We start from the raw sequence: 8,714 nt of genomic DNA on the forward strand, positions 1-8,714 counted from the left end.
CCTCTCCACGGGGTCCTGTTCAACCACCCCTCCACGGGCTACTGTTCATCCAGCCCTCCACTGGCTACTGTTCAACCAGCCCTCCACCGGCTACTGTTCAACCTTCCCTCCACGGGGTCCTGTTCATCCAGCCCTCCACGGGGTCCTGTTCATCCACGCCCAACCGGCTCGATCGATCGGGGTCCTGTTCATCCAGCGGCAACACGGGGTCATGTTCATCCAACCCCCCACCAAGAACTGTTCATCCAAACCCCCCTCCCCCAACAACGCTCACTATTCATCAAGGGAAGGAGGCAGCAGGTTCGATCGGCTTCAGTTAGCAGCAGTAGCGAACGAAGGAATCGCTCGATCGGGTTCAGTTAACAGCCATCGATCGATCGCTTGGGTTCAGTAACGCGTAGCCTGCAGTGCAATCGCTCGGGTTCAGTAGGCGAACGCCTCGCTCGGGTTCAGTTAGAGCGCAACGCCTCACACACACGTGCGTACGTATATGAGAGAAACGGGCATCGCTCGGCCCCCGGCCGCCCACCGTACCGGGAACTCCCCGATATTTTCCGCCCCCTCGCTTCTACCACGGTTTTTTCCGTCATGGACGGCCCAAAGAATGTTATGCAGCTGCGGCTCCCGGCCCGCCCAGGATGAAAAGCCCATTTTCTGTCATGATTTTTTGTCATAGAACTAGGAGCCCACCACATCTATGATGATACCGAGTTTTGTCACAATTATCGTCATAGTAGTGTCATAAGTATGACAGGAAAAAAATTCGTTCGGCCCAAAATGTCACGGATGTGTCTTTTTTTTGTAGTGTGTGAGCTCGGCTTGGCTCATTCCCGCAACCCGCGACGCGTCGTGACGTGGCGGGCGGCGAAGGAGGAGTGTGCGAGGGCCTCTTCTCTTCTCAAACTCCAATAGCATGTGGAAGAGAAATCCTTATAAGTAGGTCCAACTCCTCTTCAACTTCCAGGGTGGGACTAAACTTCCCACTACACCTAGTGCCAATAAACCCACATGGGCCCTTAGAGATTTTCAGAAAATGTTAGATGGGCCCTAGGCCCACCCTAATATTTCAATAATCCCCCACCAGATCTCGAGGGCCCATTGTGTCTCTGTTCCAATTGTTGTTTCGATATACCAGTGTTTCAGTGAAGACCTGTTAAGGTTGAACTTCACCTAGAGCAAGTAGCTACACTCCTTCACAACTGAACAATGCACTAAGCCTTGAATTGTCAGTTTGGCGTAAAGAAGCTTCACCACATGTCTAGTACTAGGCAGCCGAAGGCTAACCCCTCGGGTGGAGCATATAAGTCACACTCCTGGCCTGTTCATGAGCTTACTAGAGATCTGTTGGGAAACGTTGCATGGAAAACAAAAAAATTCTACGCACACGCAAGATCTATCAAGGAGATGCATAGCAATGAGAGGGGAAAGTGTGTCTACGTACCCTCGTAGACCGTAAGCGGAAGTGTTTCACAACGCGGTTGATGTAGTCGAACTTTCTTCGCGATCCAACCGATCTAGTACCGAATGTACGGCACCTCCGCGTTCTGCACACGTTCAGCTCGGTGACGTCCTCCGCCTTCTTGATCCAGCAAGACGGCGAGGTAGTAGATGAGTTCCGGCAGTACGACGGCGTGGTGATGGTGATGGTGATGGTGATGTGATCTCCGCTGGGTTTCGCCTAAGCACTATGAAAATATGACCGAGGGAGTAAACGGTGGACGGGGGCGCCGCACACAGCTAAGACAATGTTGTTGTCCTTGTGTTGCGCCCTCTCCCCATGTATATATAGGTGGGAGGGGAGAGGGAGGCTGCTACGGCAGCCAGGGCGCGCCCCTAGGGGCTGGCCGCCGGCCCTAGGGCTCCTGCCCCCTGCCCCCCTTTCCTTGTATGAACAAGGGGAAAAGGAAAGAGGGGGAGAGGGAAGGAAGTGGGAGTCCTTTCCTTTCCTCCTCCCCTTTCCTTCCCTCCCCATATGGCCGGCCCTATAGGGGGCGCACCAGCCCCTTGTGGGCTGGTGTGTTCCCTCACTTGGCCCATAAGGCCCATATCTTTGCCGGGGATAGCCCGAAACTCCTTCCGGTGACCCGATAAGTACCCGATACCCTCCGAAACACTCCCGGTGTCTGAATACCATCGTCCTATATATCAATCTTGACCTCTCGACCATTTCAAGACTCCTCATCATGTCTGTGATCTCATCCAGGACTCCGAACAACATTCGGTCACCAAATCATACAACTCATATAACACTATATCGTCAATGAATGTTAAGCGTGCGGACCCTACGAGTTCGAGAACTATGTCGACATGACCGAGACACCTCTCCGTTCAATAACCAATAGCAAACATGGATGCCCATATTGTATCCTACATATTCTACGAAGATCTTTATCGGTCGAACCGTTATGACAACATATGTAATTCCCTTTGTCCATCGGTATGTTACTTGCCCGAGATTCGATCGTCGGTATCTTCATACCTAGTTCAATCTCGTTATCGACAAGTCTCTTTACTTGTTCCGTAATACATCATTGTGCAACTAACTCATTAGTCACTTTGCTTGCAAGGCTTCTTATGATGTGTATTACCGAGAGGGCCCAGAGATACCTCTCTGATACTCGGAGTGACAAATCCTAATCTCGATCTATGCCAACTCAACAAACACCTTCGGAGATACCCGTAGAGCATCTTTATGATCACTCAGTTATGTTGACGCTTGATAGCACATAAGGTATAACTCCGGTATCCGGGAGTTGCATAATCTCATAGTCGAAGGAATATGTATTTGACATGAAGAAAGCAATAGCAATAAACTGAACGATCAATATGCTAAGCTAACGGATGGGTCTTGTCCATCACATCGTTCTCCTAATGATGTGATCCCGTTATCAAATGACAACACATGTCTATGGTTAGGAAACCTTAACCATCTTTGATCAACGAGCTAGTCTAGTAGAGGCTCACTAGGGACACGGGATTTGTTTATGTATTCACATGTATTTAAGTTTCCGATCAATACAATTCTAGCATGAATAATAAACCTTTATCATGAATAAGGAAATATAAAATAACAACTTTATTATTGCCTCTAGGGCATATTTCCTTCAAGATCACCCCGATCACCCCAATCTCATAGACTGTTACCAGCAGCCGGGCTCATATAGCTGTGTTCCTCCAAAGATCGCTCTGTAGGATAGCATATTGCTTACATAAGCTTTGGGACACATTAAGACAATAGTCATCCTACCATACAGTATTGAGATATTGCATCTCCAACGGAGTGGGTTAGTATAGTTACTCTCCTCAGTTCACCATTGGCTTGTTTTCCCAGGTCCTACTTCACGGGATCTCCGGTCACATAGGTTGGGTTACCACCATGGCAACTCATGTGGATCTCATACCCATCTCCCTCGGTGCACTATCTATCACAACACATGATAGCCCCTTTGTAAAGGGATCTGCCAGATTCTTAGCCATATGGACATACTCCAACGCTATCATTCCAGAGTTTCTTAATTTTTTTACAGCTTTTAATCTCATTCTTATGTGTTTGTTGGACTTCATGTTGTCCTTTGAACCCTTCATCTTGGTGATGATAGTTTGATTGTCACAGTTCATAAGGATAGCCGGAACCGTTTTATCAACCAATGGCAAGTCCATCAAAACATCTCGAAGCCATCTTGCTTCGACACCAGATGTGTCTAATGTTGTTAATTCTGCTTCCATTGTCGATCTCGTTAAGATCGTTTGCTTGCAAGACTTCCAGGAAACAGCGCCACCTCCAAGAGTAAACACATAACCAGTTGTGGACTTCATCTCATCAGCATCAGAGATCCAATTCGCATCACTATACCCTTCAAGTACCGATGGGTATCCGGTATAGTGAAGTCCATAGTTCATAGTACCTTTCAGATAGCGCATAGCTCTTTCAACATCATGCCAGTGTACATCACCAGGTTTGGAAACAAATCGGCTCAGTTTGCTCACAGCAAATGTGATGTCGGGCCTCGTTGCGCTCGCTAGGTACATGAGTGAACCAATGATTTGAGAGTATCTCAATTGATCTTTAGCCGTGCCTTCGAATTTTTGAATCAACACGTTAGGATCATATGGTGTTTGAGATGGTGTGCGGCCTGAATATCCAAAACGACTCAACGCCTTCTCAACATAATGGGATTGTAGAAGTGTAATCCCACCATCATCATCTCTTAGTAGCTTGATGTTCAAGATAACATCAGCCACACCAAGGTCTTTCATCTCAAAGTTCTGAGAGAGAAACGACTTGAACTCCTCAATGACTTTGAGGTTGGTTCCGAATATCAGTATGTCATCAACATACAAGCACAGTATAACTCCTTCGCCCCCACCATGGCGATAGTATACACATTTGCCAAATTCATTAATAACGAAGCCAACAGATGTCAGAGTTGTATTAAACTTGTCATGCCATTGCTTAGGTGCTTGTTTCAGGCCATATAAAGATTTCAGCAACCTACACACCTTTCTTTCCTAACCATCTATCACAAAGCCATTTGGCTGTTGCATGTAGATTTGCTCGTTTAGCTCTCCATTCATAAAAGCCGTCTTAATATCCATCTGGTGGACGAGAAGACCATGTGAGGCTGCCAACGAGAGTAATACTCAAATGGTGGTCAGTCTGGCCACAGGTGAATAAGTATCTAAGAAATCTTCCTCTTCTTTTTGGTCATAGCCCTTGGCCACAAGCCTAGCCTTGTACTTTTCAATTGTATCATCGGGCCTAAACTTCTTTTTGAACACCCACTTACATCCCAATGGTTTGCAACCATGGGGATGTTCAGTGATCTCCCATGTCCCGTTAGCAATGATGGAAGCCATCTCGCTACGGACCGCATCGTTCTAGTAGTCAGCTTCTGGAGAGGCACTTCTGAAATAGAGGTGGGAGTATCATCCACGAGGTACACGCAGAAATCATCACCAAAGGTCTTTGCAGTCCTTTGTCTCTTACCCCTGCCAAGGGTTTCCTCGTCATCCTCCTCAGGATTTTCATCATGTGTTTGTTCATAATATTTCATAGATATGGCGGGCTCAGGAGTCTCCTCGGATTCCTGTCTAGAAGTGCTTTGCATATCTCTCATAGGAAAAATATCCTCGAAGAATGTAGCATCCTTAGACTCCATAATTGTACCGACCTTCTGGTTAGGTACCTCGGATTTCACTACTAGAAATCTATAGCCAACGTTGTTCTTAGCGTAGCCCAAATTAACGCAATCCACAATTTTTGGTACAAGCTTATGTTTTTTGGGGATCGACACATTGACTTTCGCCAAACAACCCCAAGTACGCAAGTACAAGAGTGTTGTACTTCTCTTTGCCCATTTCTCATAGGGAGTGATCTCATTATCCTTTGTTGGAACTTTATTCAGGACATGACATGACGTCAATATAGCCTCCCCCCACCATGCCTTGGATAGACCCGATGTATCTAACATGGCGTTAACCAAATCAGTTAGAGTACAGTTTTCCGCTCGGCAACCCCGTTTGACTGGGATGAATAGGGAGGCGTCCTCTCATGAATAATGCCATGTTTCGCACAAAAGGAATCAAACTCACTCGAGAAATACTCTCCACCATGATCTGATCGGACTCGTTTAATTTTCTTTTCAAGTTGATTCTCAAGTTCTGCCTTATAGATTTTAAAGTAGTGTAGAGCCTCATCTTTAGTATTTAACAGATACACATAGCAAAATCTAGTGGAATCATCTATCAATGTCATGAAGTATTTCTTTCCACCTTTAGTCAACACACCATTCATCTCACAAAGATCAGAATGTATGAGTTCTAATGGTGCCAAGTGTCTCTCCTCCGCAGCCTTGTGAGGTTTGCGAGGTTGCTTAGCTTGCACACATGAAAGGCACTTAGAACCTTTGGCTAAAGTGAAACTCGGGATTAAATCCAACTTAGCTAGTCGCGTCATAACACCGAAACTAATGTGACAAAGATGTGAATGCTAAACTTCAGATTTATTAACACTCGAATGAATATGGTTCACGACTTTATTACAAAAATCTGTGAGGGAAAGACGGAACATCCCTCCGCTCTCATAACCCTTTTCAACAAATAGTTCATATTTAGTAACAACTAATTTATTAGGCTCGAAGACCAACTTAAACCCTTCTCTACATAGAAGGGAGCCACTAACGAGGTTCTTCTTGATGGCGGGGACATGCTGCACGTTCTTCAGCTGCACGATCCTTCCCGAAGTAAACTTCAGATCGACTGTGCCAACACCATGAATAGAAGCACTCGCGCCACCCCCCATCAATATGGACCCGTGGCCTGTGACCTGGTAAGAAGTGAACAATGAAATGTCAGCACACACATGAACACCTGCACCTGTGTCCACCCACCAATCGGTGGGCTGAAACACTAAAAAAACATTAAATAAATTACCGTACCCAGATGCACCATTCTCATTGTTGCCCATAATCATGTTGACAAACTTGGAGTCCTGTCCTGACTTCTTAAACTTTTTTGGGAACTTGTTGGCCCAATGTTCAACCGAACCACAAGTAAAGCAACCATCATCCTTCTTGTTCTTCTTGAAGGTCTTCTTACCCTTCTTCTTAAAGTCGGTATTGTGTTGGACACCATTCTTTTCCTTAGGCTTGTGGGAGTTGAAGTTCCTCTGGTTCACCATGTTGGCGACAGAAGTCCCTTCGGTCCCTTTTCCATGCGAGTCCTTTGCCCTTGAATTCTGCTCAACACTTAGATGGCCAATGACATCCTCCACTGAGAATTCACGCCTCTGATGTTTCAGAGTGGTGGCAAAGTTCCTCCAGGAATTAGGGAGCTTAGCGATTATGCAGCCCGCGACAAACTTGCCCGGCAAATCGCACTTAAGAAGCTCAAGCTCCTTAACGATGCATATTATCTCATGAGCCTGCTCCAGTATAGGACGGCTTTCAATCATCTTGTGATCGTGGAACTGCTCTATAATATACTTTTCGCTCCCAGCATCGGTGAACCCAAATTTACATTCGAGTGCCTCCCACAAGTCCTTGGCGACACGTACATGTAAATATGCATCGACCAATTTATATCCGATCACGCTAAGAACTGCTCCTAGAAATACGACGATGGCCTCCTTGAACGCCTTCTCCTGTTCAGGAGCAATCGTTCCCGTGGAGACACCGGCGACCCAGAACAAGTTTATAGTCGTGAGCCATAAAGTGGTCTTAGTCTGCCAACGCTTAAACTACGCACCGGTAAACTTATCCGATTTCAGTGCAGCGACAAAGCCGCCAAAAAATTCCTACAAATAATGGGTTTTTGGATTGCTGGGTAAATAGGTAATTTTTCGATTAATATAATCCACGAGTAAATCAGTAGCATGGAATTGACAGAAATAATCGCATACTGGTATTCAATCATGCAAGCACATACTACGCTAATTGCAGACAGATCTACGTATAACGCTAGCATGGCTAAAACATAAAACAGTAGGAGCGGGATAAACGAGTTATACCCTCCAGTAGACCGTGCAAAGGCCGCGACGGCGGTGGCAGCAACAGCGTCCTCGGCGGCCTTCTTGTCGGCCTCAAGCTTCTCAGCAGCGAGACGGGCAGCGTCGGACTGAAACATGGTGATGGTGAAGGCGATGCGGACGTTAGAGGAAGTAGACGAGCGGAGGCGAGCAGTCGCGTAGTCGCTTTCCAAAAACCTATTCGCCTCTCTCCCCTACAGGATCCGGAGAGGTGGGGTTTCGGAGACCTGCTCTCCCATCGACCGTGTACGCGGCGGACGAGATGGAGTTACCGGCGGCAGCAGCAACAGAGGAACGACGGCGGGCGTAGCGCGTGGAGCAGATGTGATCTGTTCGTGGCGGCTAGGCTCGACCCACGTCCGAGTCCGTCACAGCCCACAATCCGACGTCTCAGATTGTGGCCCGGCTGTCAGAAAACTCTCGTTACTGACCAACAAAAATAAGCGCGTATGTGTGAGCTCGGCTCATTCCCATGGCGCGGCGCGACGGTGAAGGAGGAGGAATGCGCGAGGGCCTATTCTCTTCTCAAGCTTCAATAGCATATGATATGGAAGAGAAATCCTTATAAGGAGGTCCAGATCCTCTCCAACTTCCGGGGTGAAACTAAACTTCCCACTACACCTAATGCCAATAAACCCACATGGACCCTTATAGATTTTCAGAAATTGTTAGATGGGCCCTAGGCCCACCCTAATATTTCAACAGGTTGTACAGTGGCTGTACAGCCGCGCATCCGTTGGCCGGTTTTACATCTTCATATTTGTATTATCTATTACTACCTCTGTAAAGAAATATAAAAACATTTAGATTACTAAAATAGTGATCTAAACGCTCTTATATTTCTTTACAGAGGGAGTAGAGTTGTATTTTTACATCACTAAATATACATCATCTGTTTGAGTTGAGAACTTTTTATAAAAAGATAAAAAAACACTTTTTAATGATGTAAATTTATACAACACTCACTTTTACATCATCTATTGTTAGCCCTCTATCTTTTCCTCTCTAGCACCGCCAATCCCTGTCAAGCGGCCGGTTTCAGTGCAAGCCACGTCAAGCCTCAACAATCGTCCTTTTTCCTCTATGTATAGTGAGCGTAGCTATCCCCGCGCGCGCGTTGGAGCGGCCACTTTCGGACAGCACCGATATGGAAAGTGTGTAGCAACTACATCGGAGGATTAGGAGGATT

The sequence above is a fragment of the Triticum aestivum genome, chromosome 5D (assembly GCF_018294505.1).
Source record: "Triticum aestivum cultivar Chinese Spring chromosome 5D, IWGSC CS RefSeq v2.1, whole genome shotgun sequence".
In the NCBI taxonomy this organism is placed as follows: domain Eukaryota; kingdom Viridiplantae; phylum Streptophyta; class Magnoliopsida; order Poales; family Poaceae; genus Triticum; species Triticum aestivum.